The sequence below is a fragment of the Larus michahellis genome, chromosome 8, assembly GCF_964199755.1.
Source record: "Larus michahellis chromosome 8, bLarMic1.1, whole genome shotgun sequence".
NCBI lineage: Eukaryota > Metazoa > Chordata > Aves > Charadriiformes > Laridae > Larus > Larus michahellis.
This window is the reverse complement of record NC_133903.1, coordinates 16,454,666-16,465,135: the sequence shown is the minus strand read 5'-3', so window position 1 is coordinate 16,465,135 and position 10,470 is coordinate 16,454,666.

Below are 10,470 nucleotides of genomic sequence, written 5' to 3'. Positions count from 1 at the left end.
CCCCGGGGGAGCCCATTGCTCAGAACAGGCCATACCCGATGCCTGAAGGAGCTGGGTGGCCAGTGTCCCCTGCTCACCTCCACCATCCACAGCTTGTGGCTGCTACCTCAACCCACCTCAGCTCAGTCCCACCAGCTCCCACCTCTGCACACCCCACGTCGGCCAGGCTGTGGCCATATGGTCCCTGCTCACGTCTCACTTGCCCTTTGCCGCTGTTGGTTTTTATTTGCTTTTCAGGTTCCTCAGCTCCGGTGTCTGCTTCCATGGGTTTGAAGGACAAGGTCTACCCACGCTCTGCTCCACCTCGCCGTGCTGGCCCTTTGCAGCTCTTTCCTCGCATCCGTTGAATCCCACGTCCTTGTGGGAAGGTGACTTTCCCCATCCCAGTGCAATGGCACCATCCCAGGGTAAATCCCGGGGGGCCCAGGATGGCCTTTCTGGGGGAAACCACCCCATCTGCACCCCACCGCCAGCTCCCGGAGCTTGTCCCCATGCGAACCGTCTCCCCAAAACCAGGCGCAGGCCAAACCCGCCCTTGCAGCCCTCTGCCGCCGGCGCTGCGCCGGGGGGAGGCGAGGGTTCCGGTGGGGTCCCGGTGGGTTTTTGGGGCCGGCTGATGCTGGGAACATCCCTGCCCTCTTTGTGCTCCCGCTGGTAAGCAGCGCAGTGCAAATATCAGCCGGGTTCTTTGAAATGAAAATAAAACTGATAAAAGTCGGGCAAATCCTCCGCCCCGGCCCCCGCTGCTGGCCCAAGCAGTGGCTCTTTCTGCTGCCGAGCCGGCTCCCGCAGTTATAAATACATTATGTATGCCGGTGTCCGTCGGCCAGAGCCTTTTGTTGATGCTGAATATGTCCTGGCCAACAAAAGTGGACTGGATTAGCCACAGTGGATTAAAAGATTTTCTTCTTAGAGTTTACCTAATAATATAACAATTGACATAGAAGGTCTCTTTGAACCCTACACGACTCTCTTATTTTACCATCTGTGAGTTTGCTCTCCGTGCCGCTGATGGGGCGCCCGTCTGCCGGTGGTGCTGGTGGTGGGAACGCTGCCCGGAGCCGAATTTGTTGCCGAGCAGAAGCAAGCAGCCCGTATTGGAAGGGAGGCAGCGGGATGGGAAAGTGGCACAACTTCTGTCCTCCTGCCTTTGTCCTCGGCCCTTCTCCTGGTGGCCCACCAATGCCGCGGCGTGGGGAGGGAAGAGACCCAAGGAGTGGGCTCGAGCGATGGGGAAGCCGCCCACTCATCTGCAATTCGAGGGGTCCGGAGAGGTCCCGGCTGGAATAAGCTTCTTTATTAATCACGAATTTTGGGAGAGTTGCCGAACTGTGAGCCGATGGAGTTTGGTTGTGGTTATTTCAGGCGTTGCGCTCCGGCCGCCGGCCCCAGTCTCCATTGCAAGATGGGTCGGGCAGCGGCAGCAGCGGCACTGGGAAACATGGAGGGCAGCGGCAGCAGGGGAGGAAGGCTCCCCCCCACCATCCTGCGGCGCCGCCGCTGCTCGCCCCCTCCTCCGGCACACCCCGGCGTCCCGGCCCTAAGGCTTTGATCTCGTACAGGGGGGGCTCCATTCACAAGTCTTTCATCGCAGCCTTTGGAAATACCCGTCCTCAGAAGTCGCGAGTAATGAGATGGGGAGAAGACGAGCAATTTAGGCGCCGCTCTTTCTCGCTTGCGTTTTTTTTTTTAATCTCCATCTCCCCCCTTATATATTTTTTTTCCCCTCTTCTTCCTTTTTTTTTTTTTTTTTTGCAAAGACACTTCTGGAGCGGCGCCCGACTTTGTGTGGGATCGCCGCGTCACCCCAGACCTACTGGGGAGGCGGGGGGGGGCAGGAATATGGGGCTCGCGCCTCTCAGCCGGGGGCCTTTGATGAAGCTGCTTTGCGAAATTTGATTTGAAAGGCCTACGATGGCAATTTGGGGGAGAATGGTGGAGCCTTTCTCCACCCGCCTCTCTTTGTCTCTCGCCCGAAGGGGGGTTTCATTGTGGGTGCCGGGGCGAGGGGGTCGGGGCGGCGGCGTGGGTGGGGTGGGGCGGCGGAGGGGACCGCGGCGCGGGAGAACAATGAGCCAGGAGATGGGGAGAGTTGGGATTTCTCACCTGCCCGGGCGTTCGCAGTCCGCCATGACGGGAGCAGCCGCCCTGCTTGCCACCGCCGCCGTCCGGAGCACTTTTTTTTATTTTTTTTCCCCCCGACTCTTGAACCTATTTCCCTTTCTTGGCAAGTGCGTGGCTGGAAGATGGGAATCTTTACTTTATATTGCAGCTTGGGCTTCCCAGCCTGATTGGCTGCGGCCAGGACCAAATGCTGGTCCTTCCATCCCATCGTCACTATGGCAACCGGCCCCGTTAGGCACCACCGATTTACTTATAATTGCTGGGTAAATAGTCAAGACAGGCCGCTTTCATCCTGCACCGAGAGGTTGCTCTTCCTCGTCACCTTTTTTTCCCCCCTTTTTTTTCTTTTTTTTTTTTTTTGGAGGAGGAAGCCCTGAAGAGCAGCAATACTCAAGGAAAACTCTTTGAAGGCTGTTTCAGAATGCGCTGCCTCCCCCCGGCCAGCCTTTCCCCACCGCACAATGCCTCGATGCTGGGGCTTTCCTTCACCATCATCATCCTCCTTCAAGGAGCTGCACTGGGTGGGGATGCAGGAGACCCCATGGGTGCAAGGATCTGGCTGTGGTGGGCCACCAGCAACTGCTTCTGCCTTTCGTGGGGACTTCACACCGGTTCATCTGGAGAGGCTGGATGGGGCCGAATGGTCCTCCATCGCCTCCACCCTCGTTCCCCAATGCTGCCATTAGTGATTCACGTTCACAGCGTGTGCCTGTTCTACCCATGCACCGGCGCTGTCGAGCTCAGCCAGCCCTTTCTCCGGCTCCGTGGGATGCGCTGGCCGGGATGGGACAGCTTGTACCTCCAGCCCCGGCCGTGCTCATACCTGGCAGCCAGGATGCTGGGGCACCCGCTCTCCCCCACCACCTTCATGGAGAGCGGCTCTTTGCTGGGTCCGCAGGCACGGAGCTTCTCATTACTCCTGGAGGGTGTTTAACGATGATGGACAGTGGTACGTGCAGGTTTTGTCGCTAGACCCCTGAGGGTGGACCAGGATCGGGCTCATGGCTGGGTGAGTCCCGCAGGCGAGAGGCAGGTGGGAGCAGGGTCCCGGCTCCATCCTCGTGGTCCAGGGATGGACGTTGCAGCCAGAGAACAGCAAATGGGCGCCCAGCCCAGCCTCGCCAGCCGGGACACCCACACAGCACCCACAGGGAGCTTCTGTCCCCACCGGTCATCACTGGCACCAAACAGCAATTCCAGGAAAATGGGAAAAAAAGGGGTTCTTGGGGAAAACCTAAGGGCTGGAGAGATCCTGGGAAAACAGAGAGCTCATGGGCAGTAGGACAAGAAAGGAACAGGGTGGGCTTGAGGGAAAGGAAAAGGAAGCCAAGGTCATCTTCCCATTCCCTCCTCACAGCCATCCAGAGGGAGGAGTCCATCAGGGTCGCCGCAGGAGGAGCACTGGGAGATGCTGCCCAAGCTCCTTGCTTCAGTGGGAGAACTGTAGGAATCCCACCCTGCTCACTGGGGACCTCAGAGGAGACAGAGGTGACCACAGACAACAACACGAAACCAGCTGAGGAGGAAGCAGCAAGGAGCCACAGGGCGAGGAGGCATCTCCAGGGCTTCTGAAGGAACTGGGGGACGAACCAGCTGATCCTCAAACAGCCCTCCCTACCTGCTCCCAGAGAGGGCAGTCTGGAGCCTGGCAGATACAATAACTATATTCCTTTTCACATATTATAGGGAGGAAAGGGCAGGCCACTAACTCTGACAGCTCTACCAGCCAGCTGGCAGAGACGCTCCTCAAAACGGACTTGGTGGGCACCTGAGTAAATACACCCTACCCGGGGAATGGGGAGGGCTTGTAAAGCCTTGTCAAGACAACTTGTGAAGTTGTGTCCTAACAGCAGCCAGCTTGGAGGGTGCCAGCAGCAACCCCTGGGGGTGACGCCTGTGATGTGGCCCTGCTGGGTGTGCAAAGGGCTGGTGACAGTGTCGTCACCAAGGGCTTCCAGGGAAGGGGAGCAGCCTGGGGAAAGGGGGTGGCTGGTGTCCGGAGCAGCCGCTGTCGACGCAGCCGGTCCCAGTGCTGGGCAAACAGCCTGCCCGGGGCCAGGAGCCAGCCTGCTCTGGGCTCTGTGAAGCACTGGGGAGGTTTGGGAGCCCTGCAAGGCACAGGGAGGGTTGGGACACCAGGGCCAGGAGCCTCGGCACAGCCTGGGGGCTGCTCTCCGGCTGTGGGTCCCACCGCGCTCTGGTCCTGCCTGGGGCTGCTCTCCTGCCTGCACTTTCTCTATTTTAAAGGCAGCTTCTCTGCACAGCGCTTTGGGGCTTGGCTGCAAGGGGATCGCTCCCTTCCTGCCGAAGACAAGCTGGTCCCTCTCACCAGGTCCCCGGGAGCCTCCTGCCTGCGGCCGGGCACCGGGCACCGCGGCCATGGAGCCCAGCCAGCAGAGCTGCGCGCCCTCCAGAGCATCCTCTGACGGTTCCCATGGTAACTCCCCGGCTCCCGAGCCAGCACGGCTTTAGCCACACACCATCACGGCTTTAGCCACACGTGCCCACCACCCCAGCTCCCACGCCAGGGTCTCGGCACCCTCCTCCCACCACTGCTGTCACCTGGGACCTCCTGGCCCCTCTGCAAGGGACCTGCCGTCTTGCACCCTGCTGCAGAGAGCTGCTCCACAGGCCACTCCCTACAAAAGTACCTTCCCCAGAGCCCCACAAAAGCCCTAATTCTCCTTTTCCTGCAGTATATCATGCAGAAAACAGGGAAAAACTGATAAGAGGTGAGAGGAGCACGGCATTCATGGAGGAGAGGGGAGCTGAACAGGACAAGTGGGTCCGTGATTTCCCACCTCCGCACCCCAGTAGGTCCCAGCTCTGCGCGGCCCAGGACTGCTTGGCCAGACAGAAGCCTGTGAAACCGGTACCTGCATCCAAGGAGATTCCCCCAGTTTTTTGGTGCCAGCACCCAGCTCCGGTCCCACGCTTTAAAACCAGTGGTAGAGAACTGTTGCAAAAAGAAAAGGCCACGGCTAATGATTTCTAGAGGAAAAAGCCTTGCGGCAAGACTTGATGCTTGATGTCAAATAGACCAAGAGGTTACAATGTGAGAGAGAGGAGAAAATACCGGAAAATACCAGAGGAGAAAATACCAAGGTGAAGCTTTGCTTTGGGAGCGTGACAAGGCTCAATTCCCAGAGCTGGAGCAAGGCAGCTTAAAATTCAGAGTAAAGTCTTTCCACCACTTGAAACCTCCCAAATCCATGCATGGCTTTCAGGAGGAAGGATTTAATCAAGCTCAGAGTCCTCGACCAGCCTCAGAAGTCGATGGACAACATCCTAACGAATAAAACGAGCAGACATGCAGATAGTGATGGGCTACAGGGGCAGAGTCACCCCACGTCCCGCTGGGCAGGTGAGACCCAGCTGGGAAGGTCCACCGGGGTCTGAAGGTACATTCAGGGTCCGTATCAAGGGCTCTCAAGGAAAATAAGATGCCTTGGAAGGAGAGGGAAAGTCCCCATGGGAATAAATGCCTGGTTAAAACACAAAGTGGGCATTCTGCAGTGGCGCAAAGGGCAGGGCAGCCCCCAAGGGGGGAAAAGGGAGGTGATCGGGTTTGTTGGTGATACCTGGTTATGAGGGCGAGAAGATGAGGGCTGGCTAGGAGGAGCTGGGAAAGCAAAATCCTGCCTAGAGGATTAAAGAGCAGGTAAAGTTCAGCCTTTACAAAGGCACAGAGGGGAAAAAATCGAGCCTGGCTGTACGCCGGTGAGCTGGCCTCACAAAAAGGAACGGGTGCTCCTTACAGGGATGAAGAATCCAGTGGTAGCTATGGAACACCAGCACGGTGCTGGTCGGCTCTGGCCTCTGGGGGGAGGATGCAGCTCCCCCAAACGCCTGCCCCATCCCTCCTACCGGACCCCGAGGTCGGCTGGTTTTGCACATCCCGTCCCCGGGAAGAGCCCTGCTGGTCCCAGCCCCATCCACACCAGGAGCGCTGCCGGAGAAGGCCACTTTGCGGCTGCTCCCTTTTCCCGAGCGTTTCCCATCCTGCAGGCTCCCTCCACCACCTGCACCCCAGCCTGGGACGTGCCTCCCTGGGGGCACGGGGTCCCACGCTGACCTTCTCCCAGCAGCTGCGTCCCCGTGGGGGCCCCGTGCGCAGAGCCCTGCTCCCATCTCAGAAATGCCATTTTCTGCGTTTGTCAGAGCGCTGTAACCGGCCTGAAACAGCACCATTTTCAGCGTTACCATGGCGATGGCTACCTGGAAGACGCATGCAATGGTGATGTGCGCTGACGGACGGCAGAGTCCAGCCAGACAGAGGTGTCTGTGGCCGGTCCCCAGCCGGCACGGCCGCCCCTCACACCCCCTCAGCCCTTCCTCCCGCAGCCGCGGAGCCTGACCTGAGCCCACGATGGGCAGTGGACGGAGGGAACCCCACACACGCAGCCGTGTGCCCAGCACCCCCGGTCCCATCCCCTTCCAGCTCAGCCCATGGCTGTAGGAGAGATCACAGCAGGAACGTATCAGGAGTAGATGCTTTGGGCAATTAATGTATTTGCATATGTAGATTTGATGAGTTTGGGGTTTTTTTCTTATGACTCCTCACTGCAAAAGCTAAGCTCACCACAGATTTGCCCGTGTTCCTCTCGAGCCAGGCTCCAGCAAGCCCTGCTCCTGACCACAGGCTGGTCTCACCCTCTGAGCCCCGGGGCTGTGGAGCAGGGGCCACCGTCAGGCCCCCAGGTTTCCTGGGACATGAGCGGCCATTGCCATCTCCCACGTCAACCCCTCCAGGGCTGGGGCAGCTGGCCGGGACGAGCAGCACATCGGGAACCAGCAGGACCGGGAAACCCAGCCGTCACCCATGGAGAGCCACCAGGACCTTCTGCTGGGCACGGCCACCTGGCACCAAAGGCGAACCACCCCAGCGATGCTGACACAGAGCCAGACTGTTGTCCACGGCTCCACAGCGCTGGGCTCCCGGTGACCCAGCATGCGGCCAACGGCTCCATCCCGCCATCCCTGCCCGCAGCCACTTCTCCTGGAGGCGATGGCTTGGCGCACAAGATACTTCCTTGGGTGGGTGGGAGAAGAGGGAATGCCACGAGGAGCTTCAGGCAGGATGGCAGCTGCTCACACCCCGGAGGAGGGGAGTGTGCAGAGCTATTAGACTCCCTCTTCTCCTGCCCAGAGGGCTCTTCCCCTCCAGCCGGCACCTGGTAGCTGGTCTTCAGATCATTACTCATCCCTCCTCCTCAAGCTGACGGCACTTTTGCAGGGAGTTTCACAAGGTGGAGTAGCTACTATAAACTGCATCACCGACAAAGTGAGGTTGGAAGGATGTCTAGAGGTCTCGAGTCCGAGCTCCCGCTCCGAGCAGGGCTGGCTGCAAAGCTAGAGTCACTCACTCAGGACCTCGCCCTGTCCTTTTGGAAACCTCCAACAATGGAGTTGCCACCCCCTCTCCAGGCCCTTTCCCAGGACCACACCACCCTCCTGGGGAAGAAGTTTTTCCTGACAGCCCACCAGTGCTTCCTGTGTCTCCACCCGTGGCCTCCTGCCCTTCCCTGTGTCCCTCTGAGATTGACCTGGCTCCATCTTGACCCCAAAAACTCAGAACGACTTGTCACAGACATTACTCACCAGCAAAGCCATGAGGACTTTTGCTGTCATTTCCCCATCACCTCTAAACACCAGGAAGCAAATCCCCGCCAGAGAGCAAAGCTGTGGGGGCCAGCACAGCATCCCCCCAGCCACCACGGAGCCCACGTCCAGCTTCTGGGTAGAAACGGAGTCCTGTTGATTTGAAAGCAAACACAGCAGTGATATTGGAAAGGCGATTCCTGGAATGGCCCAAGTGAGTTTCTAAATCTCATTTCCTGACAAATGCCATAGGATGGAGATGACTTTCAGGCTAAAATTTCCAGCCGTGCCGACACCGGGCTCATGGTGATTCACAGCGCTCCTAAAAACCATGTCCCTTTGCAATGGCTACTCCAAACTGAGAGCTCAGAACCACAAGGGACGATGCAGGCTTGCCTTTGAGACCGGCATGAAAGACAAGGACACGCTGCTTTTGCTAATGCTCCCAAAATATCACTCACTCTTTGAGTACAGAGGAGTTTGTTGGGAATTTGCAAGTAAAATGCTGTTTAATTCATGAATGTAAACAGGTAAGAAAAGAATTTTGTTGAGAAAGGCTGCCTTAACCTCAAGCTGGTTTTTGGCTCAGTGACCATGACCACCAGTGAGACAGACAAAATTCAAATACTGTTTCAAGATAATCAGCTAAGACTGACGTCGGAATTCAGAACCGCAAAGCCAGTGTACACGTCCTACTCCTGCTTAATGGCGGAATCCATCCAGCCATCCCAACCAAGGCTTTTCCGGTTTGGGTGCTTCTCCTTTGGGGGGGAATTTTTACAGTTTGGATGCTTTTCTCTGCTTTATTATTTTGCAGTGTTGGGTTTGGAGGTGATTGAATACCAACCCCCACACACAACCAGCACATGGACCCAAATTTCACGTGTCAAGGGGCACTTTCATATTAGCGGCTGGGACTAATTAAAGAGAAGGGCATATTTTTGTTACCTGAAGAATGAATTAAACAGGAACCTTTCAGTCCTGGATTGACCTTCTCACTTCCCAGGGCTGGTGGCTGATACCTGCAGGCAGGCATCTCCCAGCCCACTGTTGGCATTCCATGGCTCTTTCCACCAACACCTGGAAAACTCTTAAGGCTGGAGATGGCCCCTCTCCACTGACCACTCTGCGGCAGCCTCTGAGGGAAGGTTTTCCTCATCTCTGACCTCAACCTGCCAATTTGTGGCCGTGTCCACTCCTTGTTTCATCTGCCACAGCCACCCCCCCTTTTCCAATTGAACCACGGACAGACAAAACCACCCGGTGCTGCTCCGGGTGGGTGATGGACACCACTCCACACCTCCCTGTGGACTGCCTGGCCCTGGTGGCACTGGGAAGGGCTGCCACCATGAGACATGCTTGCGGCAGGAGGCCTTCGAGGCAGCCTCCCCAGCTGCGACTCCACAGGGCGTCTCTCGGGAGCTCAGGATTTCACAGTCTGGGGGGATCTGTGCATGCCCCAAGCCCTGCCCCGGCTTGTGCTCACAGCTGCGCTGCTGAGCAGTGATGATCCGTGATGGCCGAGCAGGAAAGCCTCAGGCAGAGGGCTACAGTTGGGTTTGGACAACTAGCCCTGTTTTCCTGCCCCGTCAGAAGTCCTCCCAGCACTGGCTGCAGTCCCTGCGCAGGAAAACAAAACAACCAGGAGATTCTGCAGTCGAGATGCCAGCCAGCAGCCGTCTTGCCCGGGAACTGCATCACGACATGGGCACAAACCTTGGCCTGCCAGTTCGCCTTGGGATTTTTCCTCTCATTGCTGTCTTGCCAAGATCATTTTTCACTGTTTCCCCTTCTGAGCAGCCTCGGCTGCTCCCCCAGCCTTATCTTAAGCTGCCAAATTCAAGGTGACCCCGGGCAGGGCTCTCTGGCCGTTCGGGGTGGCTGTCACCTCCTTGCACGCTGCCGCTGGGTCTCTGCTCCCAGCCCACGTGTTGGTATTTGCCATTTGGCGTTTGCCGCGGCAGCAGTGCTCAGGGTCGCGGTGGCTGGCGTTAGACACGCTCGGCGGCTGGCCTCGGGCCAGCAGCGGGAGGCTGGTGACCTTCCCTGAAGCCTGAGGCGGTGCTCAGGTCTGAGCTGCGCTCGGTGGCCGGGACCTTCCCCTGTCCCTGGGGTGGATTTGCAGCCTCAAGGTGACAGCACACAATTTGTACCAGCGAGTTTGTGGCTTCCCGGGAACATGTTGTCGTGGCAAACAACCAGCTTCTCTGATTCCCTTTGCTAGGGCGGCGAAGGAACCTGATAATGCCAGACTGAGCCGACCTCGACAGGAAAAACCCACCACCACACAAGCAGAATCCGGCTCTCTGTGCTCACAGCTGCAAATGAACAGGTGTAAAAGCAGGCAGGTCTAAAACCCGGGCCCTGAGCAATTCCTCCATCTCCTCCAGGCAACCTGGCTGGGAGCATTGTAGCCTAAACTAGCCCAAATGCTGCAGAGAGGCTCCCTCCCCACCTCGAGACATTTGCTCCTCTGCCTAGCAGAAGGGCCAGGCCAGCCCTGCGTACTCGCAGCTTTGCTTTCTCTGAAGCCGCAGCACCCCTGGTCCGCTAGCGGAGCTTCCAGCTTTCCTCAAGTCAGCAGAGCATCTCCATGGGAGTGTGTCCTTGGGGGGGGGGGCGGTGAGGAGCTCCCGACCACATCCAACACAGGTATAGGGAAAAGAGCAAGGGGAAGGTTTCCCAGCAAATGCAGGATGAGAGAACGCAGGGCTCCAACTCAGAAGTCAGGATTAACCACATCCC